The 15,187-nt window shown below is 45.5% G+C and overlaps 1 protein-coding gene across 1 annotated transcript in view; it reads left to right on the plus strand.

Moving 5' to 3' along the window:
* The window catches only part of LOC137615271 (non-structural maintenance of chromosomes element 3 homolog), a 281,126-nt gene that overhangs the window by 26,377 nt on the left and 239,562 nt on the right, over positions 1 to 15,187 (plus strand). The window lies entirely within an intron of this gene.

The following is a 15,187-nucleotide window of genomic DNA, read 5'->3' on the forward strand; positions in this document are numbered from 1 at the left end:
ATATTGTTTCAATATGTCTGCGAATATTTTTCCGTCACATTGGTTGACGTTACTAGTGACCTCTGTTATCAGACGGTCGAGCTCCTGTTTCGCCAACTCATGGAATTTATTTTTGCTGAGTCCAGCGATGTCTCTACAAGCCTTGCCCGTGTTGTACATAGCCATCTTGATTAGATTTTTAGTAATTCACAAGATAACTATTCTATGCCGACGTTTTATCCCACTTCTCCGCCCTCAAATTAATCACTGACTATTCACGAAAACTTGTAGCTATATTGCACTCGATAGCCTTTTGTTATCCGCGTTAAATCATGATATTTATAGGGTCGCAAAAGTGTAATCACTCACTGGCACACAGATACAAAACTGAGAGAGAGAGAGAGAGAGAGAGAGAGAGAGAGAGAGAGAGAGAGAGAGAGAGAGAGAGAGAGAGAGAGAGAGAGAGAGAGAGAATAAAAGTATTTGTATAAATGGCAGTGGTAAATAATTCGAGAGAGGGAGAGAGAGAGAGAGAGAGAGAGAGAGAGAGAGAGAGAGAGAGAGAGAGAGAGAGAGAGAAACTGCGCACCTGTCTAACTCAGTCAGGCAGACGACGCCATAAGGATGACGTCATCATTTAAAGACCGCTATTTTCATTGTTTGGAAAAATTATTGACTATTTGTTCTTTCTACAACCTTAGGTAACATTGGCCTTGCTATAATGTTCCCGAAGGCGTTGTGGAAACACAATGTACATACGAACTTCAAGTAAACATAGGCATACATTATAACTTCTATACATCTTTGGCAACTTTGGCTTCTGTTATTGTAGTAGACTTCATTCATCTACACTCTACAAATGCCTTCCATTTCTGCCAGACGTACGATAGATCGAAATATAAGTGAAAAATCGCTATATATATGCAAAATTACACACAAAGACGATTTTGTCAAACTAAGTCATGCAGACGACACAGTATGGATGACGTCATCATTTAAAAAACCTCTATATCTTCGTTATTTGTAAAAATAATGGGTTGAAACTTCTGGAGAGCATGTACGATATGTTTCTCTATACAGAGAGACAATAAAACGATTTTTGAATTTTTCAAGTTGGTATGCCAAAATACCACCGCGGATGGTCCTCTTAAGACCCCTGCTGAGAAAAAGGAAGCCAATTCATTCGCTCCATCCCTTAGAGCTTTGTCCATGCAGGACATGATACTCGTCAGGTCCTTCGTGTCCTCCAGGAGTTCAGACTTCCTGGCCAGAGTCCCGAGAGACCAGTCCAGGAAGCTGAAAACCTTGAAAACCCTGAAAATTCCCTTGACGAGGTGATCAAGCTCCGACATGGACCACATCACCTTGGCAGAGTTTAAAGCATGCCTTCTTGCTGAGTCCACAAGAGCCGAGAAGTCACCTTGGGAGGAGGCAGGCACTCCTAACCCCAAAGGTTCCCCTGTCTCATACAACATACCGGCCTTGGAAGCCAGCTGAGACGGTGGAAAAGAAAAGGTGGTCTTGACAGCTTGTCTCCGTTCCTTCATCCAATCATCCACCTTAGCGAGAGCTTTCCTGGCCGAAATTGAAAATTTCATTTTGATGAAGGCTGAAGACTTAGTAGCTTTCTTCCTGGTAAATTGAGACTGAGGAAAACGAGGGGCCGAAGGTTGAAATTCCTCTCCATAAAGTTCCAAAAGAGAGCGAGAAAGAACCTTATAATCACTAGAAGAGTCGGCAGGTTTTTCTTCCTCTTCCGAAATATCTTCGAGGTCCTGCTCAAGGATAACATCCTGAAGAGTTGGGCTGCCAGCAGTCTGGCACCGAGAGCTGTTTGAATCTTGGCGCCGAGCGCCGCTAACATCCAGTCGGCGAGAAGCGGTATCGTCACGATGACTAGAAGCGGTATCGTCATGATGACGAGAAGCGGTATCGTCACGATGACGAGAAACGTAATCGTCCTGAAGATGCAGACTGCCTTCGCCTTGAAAATGCAGACTGCATTCATCCTGTTTCCTAAGAAACGAGGCTGTAACGTCCTGGCGTTTCGAAAGAGAAACAGAATCGTCACGGCGCCGAGAACGAGAGGCAGTATCGTCCTAGCGCCGAGAGAGGGGGGAAGGAAATTCCTGGCAGCGTTCCGATGAAGAGGGTGTGCGTTGTCGTACGGCCGACGAAGTGCGCAGAGGTTTCTTGGGAGAGATACTAAGTTCTCTCTTAGAAAAAAATCTCTTACCAGGCAAAGAGACGTCCTTACGTCTGACGAACTGAGAAGGGTGGCTGAAAAGCTTGAACTAACGATGAAAGTTGTTCCTGCATAACAACCATCAAAGCTTTAGAAACCTCCACTGCTTCTCGCGGTGCCGAAGACGGCAGTTGTCGTACGGCTTGACTGGGAGCGCTGGCAGAAGAAGCAGGGAGTTTAGCAGGATTAACTGGGCTAAGGACTCTCTGTTTCGCCTTCTTAACTGGAACAACATCGAAATCGTCTTCCGAAGGATCAGGATCTCGGCTACTCGAACCGGGAGAGGGAGAGCGAGACTGCACATCCCGGTTCCACCCTCTCTCCATTGGTCTTGATTCGTAACGCCAATTACGTCTGGGAGAACGATCAGGTGAAGACACAAACGTATCCAACACGTTTTTTCTACGGCGGTCAAGAGCAGCCTGGGAGATCGCAACAGGACTGTCTGAGGCGACGACTGACCGAGGATAAGCACCTCTCACACCCCTTTCGGCTTTCGACGTACCTTCTCCCTTGGTCCTGGGAGCTTGGTAGAGGTCTAGACCTAGGGGTATGACAGATTCGATCAGTCGCCACCTCCACTGCACTTTCACAAGCACTAATTTCACTTACACCCTTAGCTTTTAAAGGCCTCCAATTGTGCTTTAATGGCCTCTAAATCAGCAGCTAATTTAGCATACCCAGGGTCATCCGTAGGCACAGATCCTGTAGAAGGGGCAGGAGTTACTTCATTCGGGGAAGGAATAACTTCCAAAGAGGTTACAAGTAAAGGGTCAATAGATAAATCTAAGCTAGGCTCACTAGCAGACTTTGACTTTGATTTAGCTCTCCTAACTCTATCAACCTCAAGTTTGCGCACATAGCGCTTCATCGTTAACCAATTATCATCATTTAAAACCTCGCATTCCTTGCACCTATTATCTAGAGCACATTCAAACCCCCTGCAAACCCATACAGATAGTGTGAGGGTCAACCGACACTTTCGGCAACCTCCCCTTGCAAATATCATTCGCACAAATACGAAAATGAATTTTCTCACTCATGATATGAAAGGAAAAAAGGCAAAAAACAAACACGATTGCCAAATCCCAACACAGTGTACTTCACCAAAAACGAAGTCCAAAAAGGCGATGAAGGGAAAGCGATCCGAAAAAACTCTAAATGGCGGACCAACGATGTTGTCGATCCGGCCGGCAGAGATAATCTGAGGAACAGAAAACGGGAATGATTCCAAGTACAGTACCACCCTGTAAGGGGTTGTTAACCATCTAACCACACAACCACCGCAAGGCGGTTGCCACGATTTTTCTATTAAATTCTGCCGCAGTCGGAGACTCAGCTATATATATATATATATATATATATATATATATATATATATATATATATATATATATAATATATATATATATATATATATATATATATATATATATACATATATATATATATATATATATATATATATATATATATACATATATATATATATATATATATATATATATATATATATATATATATATATATATATATATATACTGTATATATATATATATATATATATATATATATATATATATATATATATATATATATATATAATATATATATATATATATATATATATATATATATATATATATATATATATATAACTGCCAGGTAAGTACTATTCATAAAAACTGCAAAAAATACCAGAGAAAAAAGTTGCATGGAAGGCCAGGAATATACCCCAGCTCGCTCACCCCTTATAGGGTGTCGGAATAGTAACTGGGGCGTGTTAAAACCACTATCACAGGTCCCTTACCAATTAGTCTTCTCCTTCCTCAACATCCCCCGTTACTACGACGCGCCGTTCTATATCCGACTACTGCCCGTAACTATGGCTACTGCCCCCACCCCCCCCCCCCCCACCCCTTACCACTACCTATGCTTCTCCCATCATTCCTTCTATAGCACTGTGATATCAACACGCATTCTTGTGTTCGGAACCTTTATTTTGTGTTTAGTGAAGATGTCTGAGCTTCTGAAGACTCTTACTTCCAAGTTAAGTACAGTGAACCCTCGTTTATCGCGGTAGATAGGTTCCAGACCCGACCGCGATAGGTGAAAATCCGCGAAGTAGTGACACCATATTTATCCTATTTATTTAACATGTATATTCAGACTTTTAAAACCTTCCCTTGTTCGTAGTACTGTTAACAAACTACCCTTTAATGTACAGAACACTTAATGCATGTACTACAGTACCCTAAACTAAAACAGGCACAAATATTAAAGGCGATTTTATATCATGCGTTTCCTAAACACGCCCAAAAAGCACGATAAAAAATGGCAACCAATGTTTTGTTTACGTTTATCTCTGATCATAATGAAGAAACAAACGCATTTACACATCTGTGTATAGGTTAGTTTCTGCATCGATTATATTGATTATTCAGTACAGTATGTTGATTTTGTTATTACCAATGTTTTACTTAATTTTTCTTAGGACTTCCAAATGAAATGTTTTTCTTTATGACGCCGCCTGAAACGACGGCGTCATAAAGTACGCTCAGTAAACAAACGAAGGTATTTAACGCGCATGATGAAAGTGATAAATAATGATATTACAGTAAAAGCTTTTATAAAATATGTTATTACAAATATTATTTACCGTATTTATATAAAATCATACATACATAGCAAAGCATGAAAACAATTTACCAGAGAGAGAGAGAGAGAGAGAGAGAGAGAGAGAGAGAGAGAGAGAGAGAGAGAGAGAGAGAGAGAGAGAGAGAGTTGTTTTACATACGTAAATGTAAATTTTAAACAAAAAAGAAATAGCCCCATTTCATATAAAATAGATTACAAATATTTTACTTTATCATATTACAGTAGTCTGTATAATACTGTAAAGTTCAGTACAGTATGTTGTTGTTATAGTCGTGGCGATGAAATTCTCACGAAACAAAAACACGCCATTTGATTACAACAGCTGATTCATTCTCTCTCTCTCTCTCTCTCTCTCTCTCTCTCTCCTCTCTCTCTCTCTCTCTCTCTCTCTCTCTCTCTCTCTCTCTCTTCATGTTATACAATACTTACATTTAGATGAAGAAAACTAAAATTAGTTTTCTTAGTGTCAATTAAATACGAAACGAAAAAATTATGCCGAGTCTACATCCATTTCAATCATAGCTAAAAATACGGCATCCGATTTCATCAGCAAACCACTATTTTTTGGGAAACATCATTTTATTCTAGAAAATTGCTACTCTTTAAATAGTTAATTGCACATTAAGAAAGCGTTGTACTTTTGTTTTTAAATTTCGGGTGCGTTTTAAAAATCGAGTATTGTTGACTTCTTTTTGTTTTACTTTTGGCTGTGATTAGATCAGCTGACATCTACAGTGGCTGCCGCTCTTGAGAGTGTACGAATACACTAACTAAGTATCGTTATTATACCATTTCTTAACTTATTCAAACCGTCTACAGTATACAGTTGATATTACATAAGCACCAATGTGTTATAACCTATCAAATTTTTTTGTTTATTACATTTAAACCCCCTCTATCTCTCTCTCTCTCTCTCTCTCTCTCCTCTCTCTCCTCTCTCTCTCTCTCTCTCTCTCTCTCTCTCTCTCTCTCTCTCTCTCTCTCTCTACCTCTCTCTCTCTCTCTCTGTGGGCTACTTTTCACTACCTCCCATTCCTTACCTCTCTCTATCTCTCTAACAAATGATATCTTTGTTGCCCCTCAAAGTTTCATTTATATTGAAAATCAATCATGATCCAATTTTCCTTACTTTCTCCAATCTCGCATCATCGGTCACATCACGGTATTTTTGAAATTTCCGGAAAATCCGCGATATATGTATATACATAGGTTATGAAAAAAATCCGCGAAGAGGTGAATCCGCGATGGTCAAACCGCGAAGTAGCGAGGGCTCACTGTATTGCAATTATCAATTTTGATGAGCTGAGGTAGCGACAATCGTAAAATTTTGATAATATTGTTAATTTTAGTCTCGTACAGTGTCATATGATGCCTCTCCCCTGGCAGCCATTTTGGTGTCACTACCTCTGAGAGCTTCAAGCTTACTTGACGACTTCCAATTAGTTCCTCATACTAATTGTAGTCTTATTATTTATTAGCTCTAGACATCTTATACAATGATTAATTATAGTTATTTAAGTTTATTAAGGTTTGAGTATTAGTTAGGCTATTTTAAAGTTTATGTGGTTAGCCTACCCGACCGGGTCGTATGCGGCTTTGGAGGGTAGCCTACGCCAGTAAGTTCCCCTTTTGATATAAATAAAATGTAAGGTAATAATTGTTTGGGTGCATTTAATTGTCAGGCACCATACTTAAGGCTACCAATATACTGTAAACGACAATAGATTTGATATGTTTTGTGGTACAGTACTTGACTCGCAGACTTTGAACAGTTTTTCAGATAGAAAATGTATTTTCGAAAACTAGCGATCACATAAATTGGAAATCGCACAATTCGAACACGCATAATACGGCTCAATAATGTACCAGCATGGTGTATAGAATCTAATATCTTTTATTAGCTTGGGGTGGCTGAGGAGTATATTTCACATCAATAAGTAATTTTTTGAAAAAATTAAAGCTTTGTATGATTTTAAAATAGTTTTGCAGTGCCCTCCATGATGTATGGGACAAAACTTTTAAAAGAATCAGAGCCAGATGAATTTTAACTTTTAACGCTTTTAAGTGTGGAACCCATGTAAGTCTACAATCAAATATCAATATAAAATGACAAATTCGAAGATAATTTGTATTTTTCCTAACCATACAAACCTTAGCTATTTATATTGGGTTTACCTTTTAGCACAGCTGAAATGGCGAACCATTAGAATTTAACGAGGGTGTATTACCCCCTGCGCTAGTTAGGGGAGTGGTAGCTAGCTACCGCTCGCCCCCCTCACACACAGATGAATGCTCACTTTCACTTAGAGGTAGGACTTGTCTTGGGGGACAGGGCTGGTGGGCAAATATGTGTAAATAGCTAAGGTTTGTATGGTTAGGAAAAATATAAATTATCTTCGAATTTGTCATTTGTTCCGTAACCGAAATACAAACCACGCTATTTACATTGGGTGACTTACCCATTAGGTAGGGTGGAAAGTCCCCAGCCATACTGGCTTTGGCTTTACCCGGGGACTCAGAATCCAAGTGAGTCGCACTCGAGAAAAGGAGTCCCTGCACCTCACAAGTTCCTTGCTCCGCAAGGAACCATGTGGCCTACATAAGCTTGTGTGTGAAGGAAGAAGTGTGACCCGTCCTAGGCAGTTGACTTGGAGTTCCAGAAGGAACTCTGGGTTAGGACGTTCCCAATACCACCTCGTCAGGGTATGGGGGATGCGACAGTATTGACTCAATACTCGGAACACAAGGAAGCATGGTTTACCTGCAGAGGTTCGAGGTCAGCTATGCAGAGACCAGGATGCTGCTTCCCCGTAGAGGGGATGATGAAGAAAGAAATAAGGGCCAGACATACTTCTTTCGTTCATGCAGACTAAAACCTGATAACAATGCCCTCAACCTTCTGCTACCTGTCCAAAAAGGAGCCTGAGGTTAGACCAGCTGTTGTGTAGCCACCACAGAGCGATAGAAAACGTATCGAGACTCCTGTGGGTCACGCCCTGCAGGAAGCGGGCTGCGAAGGTCATTAGACGCTTCCAGACTCCAGCTTGTAGCACCTGCGTCACAGAGTAGTATTACTCAAAGGTGAGGGACGTTGCGATGTATCCAACATCATGCTGTAGGGCGACGTGACGGGGGGAGGGTCTGGAGACAGGTCGAGATGAATGTCCTTGAGTCCAGGCTGAAGAGGTATACTGGTGACTCTCCCCCGTGTCCTCCTTGTGCTCCCAAATCGGCTGCAACTGAGGACAAACTGCAGCTGTTCCCAAGCTAACCTCTCGATTCCTTTACTGGCAAGAAAGAGAAGGTCTTGGGACATCAGATACAGAATGGAGACTCGAAATCTTGAAGGAATTGGACCGAAGGGCCGGGACCCCCAGATTCTGAGTCTAGCCAACAACTCAGGAGCGAACCTGAATGTTGCCTTCCCTTCTTCCTTAGAAAGGGCGGAGTCATACGAGACCAAGAAGATTGCTTAGACACTGGCCGTGGCCAGAGTGAGCAGGAGACCCAAGGCGGAATACAATCAGAGGCCTGTCGTAAAGGATCTTGAGAAGATCTCTTAAAGGACTAAAAGTCTGAGCCATGCTCCAAGTTGGAGGTCTTCCTCCGACTAGGGCAGGGACGATCGTAGCTTCGCATGAGCAAGGAAAGATCCAGCGGGCAGGAAAAAGTTATTCCTTTAAGCCTGAAGGTCAGGGAAAGGCTGAGCGACAGGCATCATTGCCGAGAGCGGAGAAGAGGCCTCAAGGGAAGAGGTATATCTCCCACGGCACCAACCACCAAAGACTCTTCACTTTGCCTGGAAGACCCCTGCGGATGACTATCGCAGATGACGCGACCTCCGTACCGCGACTGTAGCGGGTTGTCTCTCCTTGAGGAGGCGGCGTAGTGTCTCCAGGCATGAAGCCAAAGCGATGCCTCGGTTCGGGAGAGATGTCGCAGTGTGATTGTTTGAGTAGTCTGCGCCGTGGGAGAAGCTCTCCCGGGAGTTCCGTCAGGGGAAGCAGAGGGTCCAGGAAACCGTTCTGCGCATAGTCCCAGTGGAGCTCTCCCATTGAAAGGTTGACAGACAACCTGGTCTTGTTGAGACCCATTGTCCACAGACAAAAAGGAGGGAAGACGCAGGCGTCGAAGTTGTCCCACCATCACCGGAATGCATCTTGCCAGAGTCTCTGGGTCTGAGACTGGGGGGAAGAACAGCGGAAGCTTGAGGTTCCAAGCTGTCGCGATCAGGTCCCCCAGACCAGGACTTGCCGGTTACTCAAGGTCAAAGACCCCCAGGTATACTCTCTCTACGAGGCTCTGCTCGGATAGTCGGAGAGAACATTCCTCTGCCTGGAATGAGAGAGCCGATGGTGGCATTGAGATAATCTCAATCATCCCGGTATCTTTACTGCAAGATGTGAAGGTGTGAAAATGCGTCCCCTGCTGGTTAGAACACGCCAGAATCATGAAGTTGACGCGCACGGGGCGACTCGGCAGGAGCTGTAGGATCTGTAGAGGGGCCAGACTACGGCCCCTAAGCCTGTCTGAATGATGGAGAGGTATCCTTCAGGTCTTGACCATAGGCCTGGACCGGAACATGCCCCCCCCCCCCCCCCCTTCCCTTTGACGAGTCCGAGAACAGCATCAAGAATGTGGGGAAAGGACGAGAATATCCACTACCATCAAGAGGTTCCATAGGTCAACAACCATTGCAGGTCTAATAGTTCCGCTGGTCCCATAGGGGCCAGGAAGTCCGGTTAAACGTTGCCTGAAACCACCGGAACTTGGACCGCCCCACATGGAACTTATCCTGAGGCGACCGTTCGGACTATAGACGGGTCAATGAGGAAAGGAGAACTAGGAAACGTTCCAAGGTAGGGCTGAAAGCTCTGCTTGACTGAAAACAGGTACTGCGACTCTCCTCAGTCTTGCCACAGACAACTGAAAGGAAGGCTCGGAGGATGTGGCAACAGAATCTGGCGTCCCCAGGTGGTCACCCATCCAAGTACCGACCAGAACCGATGTTGCTTAACCTCGCTGGATGGACGACAAGCGGGGTTTCCAACGTGGTAAGGCCGTTGACTCAATATCATGGCCAGATACTCCAGATGTTGAGGCAGAAGATGAGAAGGCTCCAAGCAAAATACCATGAACCCACACTCATGGTAAGCATCCGAAAGCTTGTCCCGGCGCTGAAACAGGTCGAACCCGAGCCTACCGGAGTTGACCAGCCCTCCAAAAAGCAGAGGAGGAGGAAGCCTGCACCTGAGCGGCCATGAGGAAAGCAGGGAGAGTTCTCTGGGGGAAAAAAACCTGCTATGCCACGGCGGGATAGCCACACTGCATCATAAGCAGGAATACTTGCAGTCTAGGCTGAATTCGACGAGCTCCCTGGAAGATGGATGGAATGGAAACTGAAAGTACCCGTCCTTCCGATCCAGGGTTAAAGGAGTCCTGTCGCCTCGTTACCAGTCTGATCGATTCTGCTGTTCTACGCTGGCCGAAGTTTGTTCGACAAACTTGATCAGGGCTGAGAGGTCGACTACGGAACTCCCCTCTCAGATCCTTCCTTACAAGAAAGGATCGACTGAAGAGGCAGGGGGTGAAGCCGTCGATGATCCTATGGAGGACCTTCGCCTAAGGTATGGATCATTCTGCCCAACCGGGCAACTCTTGCCGACGCTATGGCATAGCGGTTCAGAGACACTGAATTCGCTGACAGAGATGGCAGGCGCGATATCCTTGGCTGATCACAGAGATTGTGCGGGAATGGGCATCGGGAACCTGTCATCCGGATGAGTAACCTTAAGCATCCTCCCAGCGAGAAACCTGCAATCCTAGAGTTCGTGAACTCTGCCGCTCCTTTTAGGACTATGTCCCTACGGGGGAGCCTCTCGTGCCATCTGTTCCTGACAGGAGGAAACTGCAATTGGACACCTTGTCCCAGTTGTCGTAGCCGATAACTTAGGCCGACGTGGTTGAAAGAAAAGGGCGCTAGAGCCCTGCAGAGTCTGGAAGAAGCGCCTTGGAGGAGTGAAAACGGAAGTCAATTTCCTCCGCACAGCCGCTGTCTAAGTCTCTGTCCTTGGGCACAAACAAACTCTTCTCAAGGATGGAAGGGTGTCTGAGGTCGTCGACCTCCACAGATGAGACACCCGAAGGAAGCCCTCCGTCAGCGCGTCCAGATGGTAAAACATCGAGCTTGTCCGCAAGTTAGATACTTAACGACGAAAGGCCAAGGTGCCTGAGCCAAAACTCGGGCCGTAACTGAGGAGGGAAAGGACCTGGTAAGCCCCCAGAGGAAGGGGTAAGCAGTCACCCATTGGCCGATGGAGAAATCTCGAACGGAAAGCCCCCCCCGCCAAAAATCCTTCCAGGCAATGACGGAGAAGGGCTAACCCAGGTTCTGGAAAGAGGAGTGTTGCTCAGACCTCCCTGAAATTTCTTCCTATTCTTGCAAGTGCCATGCTCTGCGTTTACGGGGTGAGGCCGTGTTCTGGAAATACGCTCCAGAAGAACTCGCCAGGCTGGCTATGCTGCGAAAACCCCAATGGGAATCGTGGTCGCAATTGCCCTGGAGCTCGCGCGATGGGAATTCAAAGATTGCGCGTGGGCGAACGTGGAAGCGCCCATGCGCGGTCACGCAGGAACGCAAACGAAGGAGCGCAGAAGGAGGGCGAGTGTCGTAGGAAAGGCGAGAGCTGGTGGCCGGCGAGCGATAACCCATAGACGAGCAATGGATACTGCAAGAATTAAGCCGACGTTCGTGCGAAGAAAAACTGTAGGTTCGAGCGATGGAACACCGTTGGTTCGCGCTCACGCGACGGAACACTGTCCGTCCGCGCGATGGAATACTGTTGGTTCGCGCGCGGGCGAACATTGGAGAGCATATGCGCGGACGCGCATGAACGTAGACGTGCAGGCACGTGGGCGTGTGGGCGCGCATGCAAATGATCGAGCGGTCGCGCGGGCGAACGGTCGCAGGTGGGCAGGTGAATGAGCGAGAGTCCGAGGCGGCGAACGCAAGCGTTAGCACGATGGTGAGGAAACGCGCTGCCGCGTGGGAGAGGAAGACCGCTGGCGATATGGATCAACAGGCAATCGGTGGTGAGCTGGTATGTGCTAACGCGCAGGTTGGCGATGGCGCATTGTGGCATGTCGACACGAAGAGCAATGGCGAGCAGCATGCGCAGGTGGGCGATCGCGCGATGGCAAGCAGCATGCGCAGGTGGGCGATCGCGCGATGGCGAGCAGCATGCGCAGGTGGGGCGATCGCGCGATGGCGAGCAGCATGCGCAGGTGGGCGATCGCGCGATGGTGAGCAGCATGCGCAGGTGGGCGATCGCGCGATGGCGAGCAGCATGCGCAGGAGGGCGATCGCGCGATGGCGAGCAGCATGCGCAGGTGGGCGATGGCGAGCTAGTAGCTGGCGAACCATGTTCCTTCAGAAGTGTTGGAGAACATTGGCGTGCCGGCTGTAACACACGCGGGCGATCCGGAGATCGCCGAGAGACAGGTGATCGCTGACGTGTAGAACGCTGTTGAATAGGCGATACTAAAATCGCCTGTGCGCGCTGGCGAGCAGGTGAACGCTGGCGAGCAGGTGATCGCTGACGAGCAGAAGGCAACGCGTGGAAGCCTGCGCATTGAAGAAGAGTCCTTGACCCAGACCTGAACCAAAGTTCTACATAGCTAGGGCGAACGTGGGCGCACAGGGCGCGTAACAGGAACCAACAGGAACAGCAGGGATGATCATCATGAGAGCGCTGACGAACAGGAGAGCGCTAGCGATCAGGAAGCGCTGATGAGCAGGAGAGCGTCTGTGCGCTAACACTGAGCAGGAACAGGAGAGAACACAGCAGAAGGGCGCGCAGGGGAACCCTGACACGCAAGGGAAGAACCCCCGTGGGAGGCAACCCTTTGCCCCGAAGGGAACGTTGTTAGTCGGAAGACCGTAGCCTGTCCGCCAGAAGACTGATGTCCGTTGGAAGACCGTTGTCCGTCGGGAAGACCGTTGCCGGTCGGAAGACGAGATCAGACTGCTGTCCATCTGCACCAAGGCGGAAGATAGAGAAAAAGGAGTTGTAGGCTGCAAACGGAGATTCAAAAAGGCGCCTCTTAGCACCCTAATAGGAAGATGAGAGGCCCTTACGACGAGGCGGACGGTGGGCCTTACGGCGAGGGAGGCCAACAGCAACAGCAGCTGAAGAATCCTCCGAAGAGGAGTCTCTATGAGTGTACTCTCTCGCGAACGAAAGAGAAACACTTCGTAGAAGAGACTGGTCAGCCAGTGACCTAAAAGGAGCAATCCTCCGAAGAGAGGCTCCTGCAGTTGCCCAGCCCCTTGAGCGAAACTGCAGGTGTGACCGCTCAGCACCAAGAGCATAGTCGCACGAAAAAAAGGCAAGAGAAGAACCCCCCAAAAGGGGAAAAACGCAAGCCTGGACAGGAAAAACTTCCCTTGGAAGGAAAGTTACCCGCCCAAGGAGGCAAGACTCCTGAGAGTTCTAAAATGAACTGGAGAGCTGTCCGTCGTCATGGGAGTACTTCCAGTAGAAGGAGACACGCCCCTGACGAAAATACAAGGGGGGAGGCAGCAACAGCCGAATCTCCAGGCCTCAACAAGACAGCTCACACCGTTGCCATATTACAGAAACGAACTAGATCGGTAATTGTAAAAAAAATAAAACAAAAATCATTAGTACACATTCATTACCCCGGGAAGGCTCCGAAGAGGAATCCCGAGTGAAACGAACAAGAATTACACAACAGGCACATGCCCTCACAACCACTTACACTCACGGAAGGAGAGCTGTAACCAAAACAGAATTATAACAATTATAATTCTGAAACTATGTAATTATGTAATTTAAAAATGAATGAACACTAAAGAAAGAACGAAAACCCCGAAAGGAATCGTTCTAAAAGCTGCAAAAAAAAAATAACTACAATTAGATTCATAAACTAATTGAGACAAACGTACGGCGTAGCAACCCCCCACACGGAAAGGAATCTACAGGGGCGTAGTAACATGTAGTAAAAGGGTGAACGACCTCAAGAGAGAGAAAGACCGAAGTCAAACTCGAACGCCACCCATAAAAATTACGTCGTGGTGGCCTAACTGCCGAGGACACCACGTAGACATTGTACACTACACACACAATTCTGAAAAGGAAACTTACTGATACCTACAGTGAACCCTCGTTTATCGCGGTAGATAGGTTCCAGTCGCGGCCGCGATAGGTGAAAATCCGCGAAGTAGTGACACCATATTTACCTATTTATTCAACATGTATATTCAGACTTTTAAAACCTTCCCTTGTACGTAGTACTGTTAACAAACTACCCTTTAATGTACAGAACACTTAATGCATGTACTACAGTACCCTAAACTAAAACAGGCACAAATATTAAAGGTGATTTTATATCATGCATTTCCTAAACACGCTAAAAAGCACGATAAAATATGGCAACCAATGTTTTGTTTACATTTATCTCTGATCATAATGAAGAAACAAACTGGAGGTAGAGCTTTGCTTATTACCCAGACATATTTCCCATACTTTTCCCTTAGAACTACATCACATCTTCCTACTTTAGATATATATATATATATATATTTATATATATATATATATATATATATATATATATATATATATATATATATATATATATATATATATATATATATATATATATATATATATATATATATATATATATGTGTGTGTGTGTGTGTGTATATGTGTGTGTGTGTATATATATACATATATATTTATATGTATACACATATACATACCTACATATATACATAAATACATGCATACATATGTATATATATATATTACTGTATATATATGGGTTATGGAAAAAATCCGCGAAGTGGTGAATCCGCGATGGTCGAACCGCGAAGTAGCGAGGGTTCACTGTATACTCAAATATATATAAAAACATGAAAACATGTTTATATATATATATTGAGTAAAAGAAAAGTAAGCGATTAAGTAAAGACAAAACAAACAATGGCTGCCAAGAGAGGACCAAGACAGAGACGTCTGTCACAGTCCAAGCCAAAAGTGAAAGTGAGCATTCATCTGTGTGTGAGGGGGGGAGGGGTAACTAGCTACCACTCCCCTACCCCCCGCTAACTAGCGCGGGGGTAATACACCCTCGTTAAATTCTAATGGCTCGCCATTTCAGCTGCGCTAAAAGGTAAACCCAATGTAAATAGCGTGGTTTGTATTTCGGTTACGGAACAAATCTAGCTTTATTTACACATAGGATCCGTTGACCTTAGATGTCTATACTGTATCTAGT

Source organism: Palaemon carinicauda, chromosome 21, assembly GCF_036898095.1.
Source record: "Palaemon carinicauda isolate YSFRI2023 chromosome 21, ASM3689809v2, whole genome shotgun sequence".
In the NCBI taxonomy this organism is placed as follows: domain Eukaryota; kingdom Metazoa; phylum Arthropoda; class Malacostraca; order Decapoda; family Palaemonidae; genus Palaemon; species Palaemon carinicauda.